Source organism: Delphinapterus leucas, chromosome 15 (genome assembly GCF_059928025.1).
Source record: "Delphinapterus leucas isolate spDelLeu-1000000601 "Yukka" chromosome 15, BTC_Dleu_Yukka2, whole genome shotgun sequence".
NCBI lineage: Eukaryota > Metazoa > Chordata > Mammalia > Artiodactyla > Monodontidae > Delphinapterus > Delphinapterus leucas.
This window is the reverse complement of record NC_143143.1, coordinates 67,849,275-67,866,200: the sequence shown is the minus strand read 5'-3', so window position 1 is coordinate 67,866,200 and position 16,926 is coordinate 67,849,275. Positions and strand designations below refer to the sequence as shown.

At 48.7% G+C, this 16,926-nt stretch overlaps 1 protein-coding gene across 2 annotated transcripts in view; it reads right to left on the bottom strand.

Annotated features, from left to right (window-relative positions):
- Positions 1–13,317, bottom strand: part of PPP1R16B (protein phosphatase 1 regulatory subunit 16B) — a 102,128-nt gene extending 88,811 nt beyond the window's left edge. Inside the window, exon 1 of one of the 2 annotated variants that reach the window (XM_089896893.1) lies at positions 13,215–13,317. The gene's annotated coding sequence lies outside the window, so the exon portion shown is untranslated. The remainder of the gene's footprint in view (positions 1–13,214) is intronic. The other variant, XM_022592416.3, reaches the window with a different exon arrangement.
- Positions 13,318–16,926: the final 3,609 nt, after the last annotated feature.

Genomic DNA, 16,926 nt, shown 5'->3' with positions numbered 1-16,926 from the left:
ACATAAAATATTAAATCCTGATCCCAAAGACCAGATATTTTCATCTGATGACATCTGTATAGACGACTTGTCACTTCTCATGTCCTCCTTTCTATTTCAGGTCTTAAATTGGAAGAAGAGATTGAAGTCCTGTCATGGGCTCCTCCCAGCTTCCAGATCACTCCTGATGGAACCATTTGCCCACATAAAGTACACATGAATGAGGCACAGGCTGTCAGGTTTAATACACCTCTACATTCTCCTTTCACAGCAAAAGCAGCCTCCCCTGCTGGTTAGACAGATCAGATCTATAAAAAACTCTGGGTACAGATGTCAAAGAGAGTCAATGGGGAGGCACTTGCCATTATAACACCTCTTTATACTGTTCCATTAATGCGTGTTTTGCTTTTTCAAAACCTGTCAGGGAAGAGGTTCTCAAACTTGGCTACAAAGTTGGAATCACCTGGAGATGCTGGGAACTTACATTAAGATCACAGAGCATGACTACTATATGTCCACCAGAGTGGCCTTTTTTTTTTTTTTAAGACAGAAAATACCAGTGGTTGGCAAGAATTCTTATAAACTGAGTGGGAATATAAATTGGTACAGTCACTTTAAAAAACTGCTCAAGCAATACCTTCTAAAGCTGCACATATGACGCCCTATAATCTAGCAATTTCATTCCTAGGAATACACTCAACAGAAATTTCTATATACGTTTACCAAAAGGCATTTACAAGAATGTTGACAGCACTATTTGTAATAATCCCAAAGTGTAAACTATCCAAAATGCCCACCAACAGTAGTTTGGAAAAAAAATTATGGTGCACTCACCCAATGGAACATAGTCCAGCCGCGTGGATGAGTAATATACAATTACACTTGACAATCTGGATCTCTCACATTGTTAACCAAAATAAGCCAAACACAAAAATGCATACTACATGATTCCATTTATGTAAAATTCAATGACAGGCAAAAGGAATCTCTGTTGTTATCAATCAGAATTGTGGTTTTGGAGTGGGGGTGACTGGGAAGGGACTGAAGAAGGGCTTCTGAAGTGCTGATAATATTCAGGTTTTTGAGCAGGATATGGCTTACCTGGGCATGTTCAATCTGTGAAAATTCATTCACTTAGGATGTGGGTACTTTTCTGTGTTTGTTTTACCTTAATAAACCATTAAAATTTTTAAAATACGGGGTTCCATCTCAAGAGATTCCAGCTTAGTTGGTCTGGGGTGCAGCCATGCATTGAAATTTTTAAAAAGCTCCCCAGGTGGGTCTAATATGCATCCGAGAACCACTGTGTTAGAACTTGGCAACCCTCTTGACTATTTATTTCTTGGAGCAGAAAGTGCTGCTGCTTCTCCAGAAAGGTTAAAGCAGGATGTTTTCTGTGGAACACTAGTAGCTCCAGAGGAGGTTAACAGGTGTTATGGTACATGGAAAAAGGGTTCCGTGGTGAAATAAACAATTTTTAAATTTTTAATGATTAACTCTTTTTGAACACTTACTACATTCCTGGAGCTAAGCTAGCTGCTTTATCTACACTATCTCATTTAATCCCACAATAAGCCTATGAGAAAGGTACTATTAATCTTCATTTTACAGAAGAGTAAACTAAAGTTCAGTGAGGTTAAGTAATTGCCCAAGGTCACACAGCCAGTAAGTGACAGGGTTAGGATTCAAATCCACATTGACCTTGACACTGAAGCCCATGCTCTGAACCACTGCCCTGATTTGCCTCTCCAGGCTGCACTTGTCTGCAGGACTTAACAGAGCTTCCACTTGGCTAATGTGAGCTGTGGGTTGTGAAGACAGGAACATGGGAGGCAACACTTCCCAAAATGGTCTCCTTGCCTCCATCTCTTACCTTCCAACCCACAAATCCACACCACTGGCAGAGTTTTCATTCTGCACCCAAGTCTGATCCTGTATTTCCCTTGTAGGGAAGCCTATAATGTCTCCCCAGTGCCTGTAAAGTCTAAAATTCTTAGCCTCAGAGACCAGACCATCCAGTATCTGGCCTTGACATGTTTAGCTTTACCTCTGGTCGTCCTAACCTCCCTCCCACCCTCCCCAAGTCCACTAAACACTCAATTTTCCAGCTACACTTAATAGGTCTGGTGGATTCACACCCCACAATGGTACCCACCATTTGCTGAGACTCTGCTATGTGTCAGGTACTGCCCATACATTAACTTTAATCCCCACAAGGAGCCTTTAAAAACAGGTCTCATTATCTCCAGTACATAGAGTAGGAAATGGAGGCTCACCTTGACATGCCCAAAGTCACAACTAGTGAGTGGCAAAACTAGAATTTGAACACAGATTTAGATTTCTCCTCTACAAAGCCCATGGAGTTTTCTCTCTGCCTCACTCACCACCTCACCTTCATTCATGCTGTTCCATGGAGTGGCAGTACCCTTCTTTCCCTCCACCTGGCAAGCTTTTCCTTGTTCTTTGAGAGCTAGCCCAAGTGCTGTAATGATAATATCTATCATCTCTTAAGTGCTTTCCAGGCACCGTGCTCAGCACTTGACTTGCCTTGTCTCATTTACACAATATTGTCTCCATGCTCCTTTCATTCCCTCCGAATTGTTCTTTATCTGCCTTGTGCCAAACGGGTTTCTCTCTCCTCTTTAGTTCCAAAGCGTTTGACCACATCTCTGTTGTGGCTCTCAACTAGTAATTGTTAGTTTCAGATCTGCCTCTTCCATTGCACTAGATGCTCTCGAAAGACAAGGAATAGATGTTATTCAACTTTTCATCCCACCCTAGAGTCACCCAGCATGTGGTAGATTTTCAATAAATGGAAGAGGGTAGACAGGAGGGTGGGAGACCAAGAGACCGAAATTCACTGACATTATTCCATCAGTCGTATCATAGGGAGTGGTCCTCTGACTTGGAGCCAGAGCTATAGAATCAAACCAGACAAAATAGACCTGGCTGTTGGAGGAACGTGGGGGCCAGACCCAGGATGTACCTTACCTGGCCCCTGCCTTGCCATCCATGAAAGGATGAGTTAGGACCGTCTCTGGCTCCACAGTCTTTTTTCAACTCTCCATGCTTTGCAATTGGCTCCAGAGATCCTGGCTTAGAAGCTTTGCTGTAAAATGATGGTTAGTTTCATTCCACAGCACTGTTTCAGATATTCTCAGCTGCTCCTTGTCGCGTGTTGTTCTTAAAGTATTGCAGCGAATGAAGAGCTATCCAAGACAGGTAGCCCAAAGAAAATGCATAGCTAAGGCATGGCTCCCGCAGGTGGGAAGATCAGGTGGTCATAACCCCTTTCTAAATGGATCTATTCTTTTTGAGTAGGAGGCCCTTTTACAAGACACAGACATCTTTGATGCTTACTCATTCATTGAACGCCCATTCTGTGCACCCAGTCTACAGTGGGCACTGTTCAGAGCACGCATCCTTGTAACCCCTGGAGTAACCGCCAATTCATGCCACACCCACATCCAACTTCTATGAGCTCCAAGGTTGTGGATTTTTAAAGCCAGCCTTCTGTTCCTTTGCTCTCACTGTTTCTGGACTAACATACACATTTGCCCAGGTACGAGTGATTGGTCATCAGCACCAGCTGCAAACTCAGCTGGGTTTCTGCACAGCCTCCCTCAAACAAACCTCATTAGTAAACATGGAAACTACCAAAAAGTCTATTTCAAAATTACTTCTCCCTTCCTAGCTGCCCATCTCTTCTGCTGCCACCACTAGGGGTAAGCAGCATGATTTTTCTGCTTCTAACAAGTCATTTTCTTCTGAGGATTTCAAGTATCCCCCCTCGCACCGGGACATAGTGTATGCTGTATTTTACAAATTCGTTTATGATAGTCATGAAGAGTTTATCGAACAGAACTTAGCTTATACATTTCTCTAGCACAGCTTTGTTCTTATTTTATTTGCCCACTTGTCTGCTTCCTTCAGGAGACAGGGACCAACCTAAGAGCAGGAGCTGGTTTAATTTAATTTTATGTCTCTAATTCCAAGCATCAAGCCAAGTAAAATGCAGTTCTTGAATATTTAACAATCTTTATGTAGCCACGGTCTAAAGGGTCATAAAATCTGAAGTATTGTGGAACTTGACCTAGAAACATTCTTTCTATTTTATTCCTATCTGACTGGCAAAAATTAAAGTTACTCAGTGATGGAGAAGGGGTTGGGGCAATAGGCATTCACACACATGGTCGAGGGAATAGAAATTGGTTTTCGGGACTTCCCTGGCGGTCCAGTGGTTAAGATGCCACGCTTCCACTGCAGGGGGCATGGGTTTGATCCCTGGTCAGGGAACTCAGATCTTGCATGCCGTGCCAAGAAAAAAAAAAGAAAAATGAAATTGGTTTGGCCCCTTGGGAGGACAGTTTGACAATGTCATAGTTCAAACTGCAGGGAATTTTCCTTACAGATAAAATCATACCAGTGTACAAAGATACATGCTGTGTAAGCAAGGATGTCATAGCATCATACACTTGTAGTAGGAAAAAAAACAAAATAATCTTCACTGCCAGCAAGGGACTAGAGAACAAATTATGGTAAATTTTTATTACGGGAATATCATGTAGCCTTTAGGACTGAGGTATATCTATATGTGTTGACACATGCTAAGATAAATTAGCTGAAAAGGGAAGTTTCAGAAAAGCGTTGTACAGATGTGTTAAAAAGAAAAAAGGATAAACATGTAAATGCATGTGGATTTGTATATGCAGAAGAAATTTATGGAAAGACATAAAACATTCAGGGATTTCTTCTGGGGAAGAAGAAGTGAGTGGATGATGATTGGGGAAATTTCCCTTATTTCCCACATTTCTGTACGGTTTGAATTTCCCTTATTTCCCACATTTCTGTACGGTTTGAATTTCCCTTTCCATTTCCCACATTTCTGTACGGTTTGAATTTTAATAATGAGTTTGTCTTCTTTTTATAATTAAAAAGCATAAAATACAGCAATAAGAAAACAAAAGCTTGATTTCATACGTTAAAAAAAAAATGAAATTCTGGAGAAACTCTTCCCTGTTTCTTAATAAGGCAATAGGCAATGACTCTAAAGCGTTTTTTCTCTGCCCAGTTCATGGGTTGGGGGGGGGGGGCAATGATGACTACAGAGTTCCAGAAAGGAATCTGGGGACAGGAAAAGTCACCAAGAAGACTCAAGAGCCCTGAAGAAAGTAAGTGTGAGAATGTGTGCCTTCTACTTGCTCTTGGATGACAGGAAATAAAGCCAGTTCTGACTGAGGCTCTGAAACATTCTGGGAGCCAAGAAATTCTGAGAACTTGCCAGGCTGGCATGGACGCTGGGGCCTGTAACCAGCGCCAAGAAGCAAAGGCTAGGAGTGCCTAGGTAAGTAATAGACGTAAGTAACCAGGGTGAACAAAACAACAGACCCAGTCCCCTGCGATGTAAGTGACACAGGGCTCTGCTCGCCTATCCCCTCTGCTCTGCAGCTATGACTCCCAGTGACTGACTTCACTGACACTAATGTAATAATTATTGTTGGTATGTATCGAGTACATCCTATGTGCCAGACACAGGCTAAATAATCATAGCCTCTCATACGATTATTATTCCTATTTTACACATTGGTAAATTGAGGCTCAGCAAAGTTAGCAAATAGCTTCTCAAGGTTACAGTAAGTGGCAGAGGCAGGGATCCAACTGAGGTCTGACTCCAGAGCCAGCCAAGGTCACTGCTAGCCTTTCCCCCATCTGGGGAAGAACTAGAGAAAGGCACTCCCTCAGGGCAGGGACAGCTTACGAAGTGCAACAGCATTTTTTGCCCAAAGTCAGACAGCATCATGATTAAGTTAAAGGACTTGGAAGCTAGATGTCCTGATTCAAATCCTGACTCCACCACTTACTGGCTATGTGACAAGGGCAAGTCATTGAACCTCACTTTCCTCAGCCGTAAAATCAGGATCGTGGTAAGGTCACCTCTTAGAGTTGCTAGGAGGACTAAAAGTTAAATAGTGCTTGGCTCATAATAAGTACTAAATGTTAACCATTATTATTAATATTAAGAAAAAGATGGGGCTTCCCTGGTGGCGCAGTGTTTGAGAGTCCACCTGCCGATGCAGGGGACGCGGGTTCGTGCCCTGGTCTGGGAAGATCCCACATGCCGTGGAGCGGCTGGGCCCGTGAGCCATGGCCGCTAAGCCTGTGCGTCCGGAGCTTGTGCTCCGCAACGGGAGAGGCCACAACAGTGAGAGGCCCACGTACCGCAGAAAAAAAGAAAAAGATGCCCTTCCTTCCAGGTAGATGCAACCCTGCAGGGTACAGAGCTAGGCAAGTGGAGCGGGCTAGCTTTAGGTCCCTCCCTCAGCCGTGTGCCATCAGGCTATACACAATGCTACAACTTTACACCGGGCCTCCTGAGCAATTAACTTCCACGTGCTGCCAGCTCTTCCTCTTGGCTTCCCCTCTGCCAGCCTGGCTGTGAACCAGGATCACCTGGCACACTTTTTAAAAATACAGACTCCCAGGGTCCCACCTTGGCCGGTTCTGACTCAGGTAGGCTGGGCTAGGGCCAAGGGATCTATCTGTGTGTTTAACAAGCCCCAGGTGACCAGGTGACCCAGGAATAGTGTGTCCCCCGACACACGTTTCTGGAAGTGCTAGAAGCCCCTCCGTTGCTCCTTGCGGGCAAGCAGCCTTTCCTTCAGGCTTGCTCCCAGGTCTGGGCACACAGAGAAGGGGAGCAGTAAGTCTGCTCCCCTGCAAACCAGCCTGCAGAGCAGATGGCTGGGCGAGCAGGCGCGACAGGCTGAATTTGCTTGAGTGGGTGATACCAGGGACCCCTCACCTGTAGACTTGGGCTTCCCCAGACCTTTGCTCCCCAAAGTGCGGTTCACAGACCAGCAGAATGGCTCCCCCGGGAGCTTGTTATAAATGCAGATGCTCAGGCCCTAGACCTAATGCATCAGATTCTGCGTTTTACAGAAACCCAAAGGCTGTGAGCAAGTTTGAGGCCTGTGCTCAAGATCCCTTCCCCCGTCAGAATAAGTTCTAATCCACGCGCACCTCTAACCTGTCCAAACACCCTCTGGGGCCACTCTTTTCTTTCAAACTCCCAGAGAGCCCTGGAAAAGCAGCCTGGTCCTTTCAATAGCCCAGATCTAGGCTCAGCAGGAGCCTGGGGCTCATGATGAACCTTTGCTTTAATGAATTATTTCAAAGCTCACATGAAAATAAACCTTCCCACTAAATTGAGAAAGAGACAACAACTCTGGCCTCTATGATTCTGGGGCGTAAAACATTCCCTTCTTTTGTATAGAGTCGTGACCCCTACTTCCCTGGCCAAAGCCATCCAAAGACATCAAATGCTCAAAGAAAACAAGCCATGTCTTCCTATTGGCCAAGCTTCAAGTTATCGGGCAGATTTCACACTGGAGCTTGACCTCATTAATCCAAGGCCTATCACATTGCTGTAAATGTCAGTGGAAAAATAGCCATTCAGTGGGTTTCCTTCATTCCACCAGAAAGGGAAAAAAACAGGAAGCTGACAGCAGCTGCGCCCCAGCTTGGCAGATCCCAAGGGCCCAGCCGACAGGGCGTTCCTTATGAGCACCTACATTCCCCTGCCCCAGCCTGCTTGTCCAGATAAAGGTGGGTCCTGCATCTATATGAGCAAAATGCAGCGGTGACTGTAGCAACAGTGCTGATAATTCGGGCCCCCTAGCACCTGCTCGAGAAGGAAAATAGCTTGGTCTGGATTTCTTTGGCCTGGATGACCAGTTGGCTCTTCATCATTCAAGTTCATCTGAATCACTTCTGTCCATTCAAAATGTCCTGCAAGCCAAACCTCTGGGACTCCAAGGGACATAAGGCCTTCCAAGTACTCATTCATCCCTTTAATGCATATTGATTGTCTCCTGTGTGCCGGCCATCATGCTGGGCAACTGGGGACACAGGGCTGAATGAATCAGACACAGTCACTGACCTTAGGGGCCTCATGTCCAGTGTAAGCTTTCTCAATTTCAGCACTATTGACATTTGGGATGGGACAATTCTCTGTTCTGGGGGGCTGCCCTGGGCACTGTAGGATATCTTGCAGCCTTCCTGGCCTTGACCCACCAGATGCCAGTAGCTCCCCGCCCCCTCTGCACTTACCCACTTGTGACAACCAAAAATGTCTCCAGACATTGCCAAATGTCCCCTGGGGGGCCAAACTGCCCCCAGTTGAGAACCACTGGCCTAGTGGGGGGGAGACAGAGTAAAAGAATAATGACCACAAATAGCCATATAATCGCAATTATGCTAAGTGCCATGGAGGGAAATTTTGTGGATACGATACCAATATATTTATGATGTGGAAGTCAATTTTATGCGTGATTACAAATCCTTTATGACAACTCTGAATTGTATATATATACATATACATGTATATGTGTGAGTGTGTGTGTGTGTGTGTGTGTGATCTGTATTTCCAGTTGAAGAAATTGAGGTGCAAGGAAGTGAAGAAACTGGCCAACACCCAAAAGCTAGTGAAAGGCAGAGGCAGGATTTGAACCGTGGCCCTGAACTTTGCCTCCTGTAGAAAAGGAAATTCGAGCCTTTGTTTTGATGTCTTCTGTAAACAGGTAGGGTGTGTGGTCACGTGATGCTCTAACCAGCCGTCCTAAAAGACTCATTCCTTCCTGGGGTCACCGTGGAGCTCCACTGCCACCTGCTACATCAATCAAGCTGCAGACTGCCTGCGTCAAGGCACGTCCGTGGGGCCCAGCGGGCCAAGGAAGGAAGCCCTGAATTCTGAGACATCCAAGAACAGCTCCCCATCGCCAAGTGCCTGCACGCAGGGCCTTCCCAAAAATCAGGGCTGGGAGAGAATGGGGCAGTCCCCAGGTACCTGGAGCACATCCCACTGTGATCCATCGCCAAGATGCCTACAGCCCAGCATCCAGGGCTACTACCAGACATTCTGCAGTCAGCTTTAGGTATTTACCAAGGGCACGCGTGAGGTGGTACACATAGCACAGAGCAACTTCGGAGACCACTAGACATGAGTTCCTGCCACTTATAAGCTGAGTGCCCTTTAGCAAATCACCTCATCCTCTGTGCCTCAGTTTCCCCTTCTGTTCAGTGGGGATAAATGCATCTACTTCAATAAATCAGTATGAGGATTCGATGGCAATACGAGCAGAGACCTTGGTCAGTGACCAGCATCCAGAAAAGTACTTGGTACCTTATTATGGTCGAGGGAACGAGATCGTGACGCTTCCTCCACCCACATCCCCTTCCTTCAAGTGAGAAACGTCCCAGGAAGAGAGAAACAGGCGCAGAAGCAGCAAAAGCATCTCTGGAAGAAGGAGGGGACCTCTGTGCTTTCCAGGTAGAAGGAAGAGGAAAGGACAGTTCATGTACTGGCAAATGTGCACAGACCAGCCCTTCCTCGCCTGCAGAAGTTAATTCTAGGCTGCGATCAGACATCTCCGTTAGCTGCAGGGGGCCTGCTTTGGGTGAGCAAGCGTTTAACCATTCGGGACCCCTTGGCAGGATGGCCTTGCTCCCTGGCCTTGCCTCCTGCCCCTCCCTAAGTCACACCCTACGGGGACGGTGCTCCAGCTATAACTCCTGCTCACTGCTCTCCGAGACACCCAGCACTTTTAAGCCTCTGTGCCTTTGCACAAGCTGTTCTCTTGGCTCAGGCTGCCCACCCCCCTACTAGCCACCACCTGGAAATCTGTCTCTGAAGGGCTCAAATGTGCCCCTACTGCAAAATTTGCCCATCTGCAATTGGTCACTGCAGGCTAATAATAATAGCAGCCAACATTTGCAAGCACTGATTAATATCTAGAAGGCTCTGAGCTGAGGTTTTTGCCCATGTGGTCTCACTTTTCTCCTCACATCACCACCCTAGAGGTAATGCATCTGTCCATCGCCACCCAGCTACAAGGTGGCAGATTCAGGAATGAGACCTGGGTTCGTTAGCCGAGCCCACCTGTTCATCCATCCCTCGACTCTTCATTCCTCTTCTTGCCGGTGAAGCTGGGTCCTCACTGTCACCTTTTGCCCCTAGATTGAGAAGCCTGAGAGCTGCCTGATTCATCTTGAAATCCCTCGCTAAGCACAATAGCTAGAATGGAGTAAACATCTGTTGAACGAATCAACAAATCCTGCAAAACGGCAGCCAGATGAGAAAAGCCAAATGACAGACTTCCTAGAGACAGGCCCATGCTGGACTTGAACTCCCAGAAATCAGCAGCACCCCCTCCAGGCTAAGGGGCTTTCCCTGTCCTGTTAGCTAGAGGCAGAAGAGTTCTGACGTCCCCCAGATTCGGGGGGTAGGGGAGTGAGGGTGAGGGGGGGAACCTGTGAGAGCCCAATGCAAAGGAGGAAATGGTGGTGATGGTGATGATAATCATGTCCTGCATTCCTGCCCATACCAGGTGCTGCACGAAGCACTTTCTGTGCATCACGGGCTCACAGAATCCTCACAACCCCACAGAGCAGGCATTACAATTACACCCATTTTACAGATGAGAAAACCAGGAGTCAGAGAGAGTAAATAATTTACCCAGGTCACAGAGCTTTTAAGTAGAGACCTGTAATTTGAACTAGGCCTATCTGACTCCCTTGCTCTTCAAACTTTGTGGCTTTCTGTAGGAGGCAAGCTTGTCCAAGTCCTCCTTAAATCCCAGTGTCTAGGATGTACTCAGGATGAAGAAGGTCATCCTAGCCTCTGCTGGAAGAATGCCACTGGGGACCCACTGTACACCAAGTGCTTCAAGTCCTGGGTGCAGGTGGCATGGGGGTGGGGGTGGCTAGATTGGCAGAGGGGTCAAGGTTGGGTGAGGTTCCTGATGGTCCAAACACAGCACAGGAATCCAGGTATATGCCTTCCGTGATCCATAAAGCCATTCTGGCTGCAGTCTCTGTTGGTTAGAGAATGTTGACGCTGGGTATGGAGCAGGTTTTGAGAAGAATCTGGGGCCCTAGTTTCCAAAGAGTCCAAATGAATTCTGCAGAAGGTTACTGCCTTGGGGAAAAACCCACCTTTCTGCGTCAGCATCCTCTTAGCCCCGTGGCTCAGGCTCCCGAACAGACTTAACAGCTGGATTAGAAATGTAACCTCCACTCCATTACCAATTACCAAAGAGAACGAAGTCTGAGCATGCACTAGGTCTTGCCTGCCATGTCCCTCCAAGCCAGGATAGATTCAGAGGGCGCAAGGATGCAAGGAGCCCCAACCCAGAGCCCGCCAGTGAACGGCACAGAGGGAGGAGACCAAAAGAGGGGTGAGCGGGATCAAGTGGTCTTCCTGAAGGAAGACATTCAGAGGCTGGCAAGAGCTGGGACCAGGAGAGGGGTCAGGAAGGTTCCAGGGAGGGGGACTTTGTTGGGCAGACTCCAGTTCACAGCAGAGTACGAAGTTGAAGGTCCAAAGTGTCTGGCTGACATCTTGCCTCCAACATCCTGGCAGCAGGTGGGAGATGAGGGGCTGGGGAGGCTGTGTGGGAAAGTCCGGGAGCAGGCTGAGAGCTGAAAGGTCTCACCAGCGCCCACCAGCCGCCCGCAAGCTGCCTCTTTATGACAGAGCGGAGGGAGGAAGATGTGGAAACTCCCCCAGCCCCTGCAGAACCACCCACCAGGGCTCTACTTCAGCTCCTGCCTAAAAAGAGACACGCCCCACTGCAAAGCGTTCTGAGAGGCGCTGGTATTAACAGAGGAGCGCTCCCGCTGCCGAGCTCCGCTGCACCCAGCACCTCACACGGTCCTCTCCCCATCCTCCCACGGGCTGATTAGCCCCGTTTCCTAGAGGCAACTGAGGCTCCGAGGCCAAGGGCCTCGCTCTCGGGCAGAGAGCTAGTCACTGGCTGAGCTAAGAAGCTTTATGGCCAGTCTCGAAGGAGGCCTCCCTGATGGAGGGTTTTCCTCCGGTGCTTCACCAGACACGGGCAATGGCAGGGCCCACAGGGAAGTACCCCCGCTGGCCGAAGTGGCCAACGGCAGGCCCCTTCCCGGGGGCGCCCTGCGGGCAAGGGCGCCTGATACCTCGGGGGTCCGGGTCCTCCACAGAGGGCGATTCAGAGGCGGCACCTGGTGCCCGGGGCCGCTGAGAGCTGGTGGGCGCTTCTGACAATGAGAACAGGGGCCCATTATGTGGAATCCAGTCACATGGGCGCGCAAGCAGCTCGGTTTTCGGTTCTGAGAAGCGCTTATGGAGCCGCGTCTCTCTCCTCGGGCTCCAGAGATGCCCGGGAGCACCGGGTCTCGGGTTTTTCGCGCCGCCCTCCCGGGAGGGCCAGATTCAGAGCTCCAATTATCCGCCCGAGGCTGGGAGCTGCATCCTCAGCATCTCCCGCTAAGCCGGTCCGGGCTGGAGAAGGAGGAGGCGGGGAGTCGGCCTCAGGGAAGGAGGCGGGCAGAGCACGCCCCCCCACCCCTGGCTCTCCACTCGGGACAGTCTGGACAGTTCAGTCTGGGCGCTCCCGGTGACCTTGGGGAGACCCCTCTGCGCGACCTCTCCGGGGAGGGCTGCACAGTTTCTGCCCATCCTAGGCGCTCGGGGGCGCTCCTCCGGCAGGAGTCGATGCGCGGGACTCGGGAGGGGAGGAGAGCTCCAGGTGCGGGGGACCGAGCCGCGGGCGCACGGCTGCCCTTCGGAGAGGCCGGGAACAACCACGCGCGGGGTCTCCCCGGGGCCGCGGGGCGCTGTCAGCTGGATCACGCAGGAGGCGGGTCTGCACGCGGGGGCGCCTGCCCTGGGGACCTTTCCCGCCCAGGCAGGAGCCCTCTCGGCGCCCTGCCACCGCCTGCGGGGAACAAGCGCCGCCACGCGAGGGGGCGGCGCCCCCGTGCCGGGCCCGAGGCTGGGCGCCGGGGCTGTCTGGTGCTGGTTGTGGCTCCTTCTGCCCAGCATTGCGCCCCCCGGCAGACGGCGGCCCAAGAGCCCAGAACCCGCGAAGGAGCCCCCTGCCCGCCCCAAGAGCCGGCCACGGCGGCCGCAGCCAACAACCTGCCTCTGCGCCCCGTACCCCGGCCTCATCTCTGGCGCGCAAGACCCGGGAGAACGCCCCCACCCCAGCCCGACTCTCGGGTCCTGCGCTCCCGGTACCCGCCTTTCCAGGCTCCCCCACCCCCAAATTACCTTCTGCCGCCAGCCCTTAGCCAAAGCTCCACACACACCCCCAGCCAGACCCTCAGAGGCTGGGACCGCCTCCTCACCGCGATCCTCATCCCCCGCCCTGTCGAGCTGCAGAACGCAGGGAAGCAGGCGGCGCCGCGGGGGAACTCACCCGCTCTCCCGAGCCCTGCCCCGGGTAGCTCCCGGCCGTGGCTCGGTCCGTCCGTCCCCGAGCCGCAGCTGCCAGTGCGGCGACAGAAGCCTACTCCGCACGACCGCGAGCCTCCACCCCGCCCCTCGGCTCCTCCCCCGAGGCGGGGCCTGAGCTCGTGGGAAGGGAGTGGGCGCGCTCTACCCTGCCTGGCCGACGAGGCAGCTCCGGGAAGGGTCCTCGCGTCTCTGGGTGCTCCCCACCCCTTCACCACGCTACCCTTTGAGCAGCTGGAAATTGAAGACGGATGAGAAGCGACCAGGATTCGGAAGAGTTTTCCTTACGGGCTTCCTCCCACCCTCCAACACTACTAGCTTGGAAAGGGGGAAGCCCAGGACTGGATTCTTGCTCCCATTTGATGGAAGGGCATCAGGAAGCCCAGAGAGCCGCAGTAAACCACCCAAGGTCACACAGCATTAGTACAAGTGCCAGCAATTCAAGTCTCCTATCTTGAAGCCTGAGTCCGAAGGCTTCCTAGGACGTCAAGGAGCCCAACCAGGCCTTGTCCTGGGGGCAGGTTTGTGGGATCAGGTCCCCCAGCTGAGGGGTGGGAGACGAGAGCCAGACTAGTGGGAGTATGGGGACCGTGGCCTGCGACGTAGAATCGCGTCATTTACTCTTTCTGGGAAGAAAGGAGGTGAAGCGAAAGAGGAAGGAAGTGGTCGTACCTCCACTGACGTCTGCCACTGTTTGGGAGGTACAGGATCTAGAAAGGGGCTGCCTCCCTGAGATAAAAAGTAATACACAGCCGGTGGCTCCTTTCATTGAATTCAATCCTCTTTCCTGGGCTGAAGACCCCTCCACTCAGCACCATCTTTTCTTTAGAGGACAGTGGATTTAACTATCTTTAAGTTGCTGTTGAGAAGACCCTTCTCTCCACCCCACCCCCACCCCCCAGGAAGAGGAGAGAAAGTTAACAAACAAAAGGGAAAAAAAATCCATCCCCAAACATTCTCTGGAATCCACACTCACTGAACATGGGCTTTAGAACAATAGAGTTCTCTTCTGCACAAAGGGCCTTGTTTCCTGAGCTTTCTCAGCCTCCAGACTAGAACCCTAGGCACCCCAGGGCCAGCCAGTGGGGCACAGAGAAGGTTTAAGTTTGGGGAGTTTCGGGGTGATACCCAATTAATTCAATTCAATTTCTTGTTCAAAGAAATCCCTTACTTATTATTATATAGCAACATTCTTCTGAGGCTGACAGTATAACCTGAGTTTAGTGATTTCCTGTTTGCTGAGGAAACTCCATGACCTTTCTTGGGGAAGTGAAAACCTCTAGATTGGGCTTATTCTGGGCCCCCAACCTCCCCAGTTTCTCTGAAAGCTCCTCCCCAATTTGACCCCTGGCTCCCTCTCAGATCATTAATAATCCAGTTGTGAATGACACCATTTCAGAAGAGCAATTAGAGAGCAGGACAGGTAGGGAAGACTTAAAGTGATGTTTAAAATAACCCAAGGGGATCATTGTTCGCTGCAGAATGTTTTCACTGATTTATCATGAAGAGCTGTGGGCTGAGAGGGCGGGAATCCGTCTCTCCAAGGCATGCGCAGAACTTGGAGCCTGCTTCCTGAAATGATGCCTTGAGTATGAGTCCAAATCCCCATGCTGTGCTGTTCATTTACACTGCTCTCAATGTTTGATATCCAAAGTTCAAGTATACTCAGAATCTGGTGGAAGACTCACATTTCCTGATTTCAAAACAAAGCTACAATAATCAAGACAGTGCAGTACGGTATAAGGATAGACATGGATCAATGGAATAAAACTGAGATTCCGGATATAAACTCTTATTTTTATGACTAATTGATTTTCAACAAAAGTGACAAGACAATTTAAAGAATAGTCTTTTCAACCAGTGGTGCTGGGACAACTGGATTTCCATACCTAAAAGAATGAGTTTGGACCCCCTACCTCACACCATATACAAAAATTAAAACAGATAAGGCTGAAACATAAGAGCTAAAACCATGAAACTCGCAGAAGAAAACATAGACATAAGTTGTGACCCTGGATTAAGTTGTGGTTTCTTAGCTATGGCACCTAAAGCACCAGCAACAAAGGAAAAAATAGACAAGTCGGACTTCATTAAAATTAAAAACTTTTGTGCTTGAAAGGACACCATCAAGAAAGTGAAAAGATAACTGTAATGGGCTGAATTGTGTTCCCCCAACATTCACATGCTGAAGTCCTAACCCTCAGTACCTCAGACTGTATCAATAATTCTGTTTGGAGATAAGGTCTTTAAAGAAGTGATTAAGTCAAACTAAGGCCCTGAGGGTGGGGCCCTAATCCAATATACCTAGTGTCCTTATAAGAAGAGGAAGAGGTACAAGGGATGCTCGCACAGGGGAAAGGTCATGTGAGGACCCAGGAAGAAGACGGTCATCTACAAGTCCAAGAGAGAGGCCTTGGGAGAAACCAAATCTGCAGATACCTTGATCTTGGACTTCTAGCCTCCAGAACTGTGAGAAATAAATTTCTGTTGTTTAAGCCACCCAGTTTGTGACATTTTGATATGGCAGCCTTAGCAAACAAATACAATAACCCACAGAATGGGAGGAAATATTTGCAAAGCATTTATCTGACTTGTATCTAGAATATATGAGGAACTCTTGCAACTCAGTAATAAAAAGGCAAATTACAATTTAAAAAATGAGCAAGGAATCAGAATAAACATTTCTCCAAAGCAGACGTAAAAATGGCCAATAAGTACATGAGAAGATGCTCAACATCATTAGCCATCAAGGAAATGCAAATCAAAACTACAATGAGGGAATTCCCTGGGGGTCCTGTAGTTAGGATTTGGCACTTACACTGCCGGGGCCGGGTTCGATCCCTGGTCAGGTAACTAAAATACCACAAGCCACGCAGCCAAACAAAAACAAAACGAAAACAAAAAAAACACAATGAGATACAATTTCAAACTCATTAGGATGGCTATAATCAAAAAGACAGGTAATAACAAATGTTGACAAGGATGTGGAGAAATTGGAGACTTCATACGTTGCTGGTGGGAATCTAAAATAGTATAGCTGCTTTGAAAAACAGTCTGGCAGTTCCCCCCAAATGTTAAACATAGAGTTTCTGGCTGACCCAGCAATTCCACTCCTAGGTATATACCCAAGAGAAGTGAAAACAATGTCCGCACAAACTTGTACACAAATGTTCATGACAGCATTATTCATAATAGCCAACAAAGGGTGACAGCCCAAATCTCCATCAGATGATAAATGGATCTGGAAAACAGTGTGTGCATACAATGCAATGCTATTTGACAATCAAAAGGAGTGAAGTACCAATACATGCCACGACATGAACCTTGAAAACATGCCAAGTGAAGGAAGCCAGTCACAAGACCACATATTGTATGATACCATTTCTATGAAATGTCTAGAAGAGGCAAACCTATAAAGACAGAAAGTAGATTCGTAGTTGTCTAGAGTTGGGAGGAGGGATTGGGGGCAAATGGAGAGTGACTGATAATGGGCACCGGTTGTCTTTTTTTTTTTTAAGTGAAATATAATTGACATATAACCAGTTTCTTTTTGGTGTGATGAAAATGCACTAAAATTGATGGGAGTGATAGTTACATGACTATGAACATACTAAAAACCATTAAATTGTATACTTTAAATGGGTGAATTATATGGTATGTGAATTACATCTCAATAA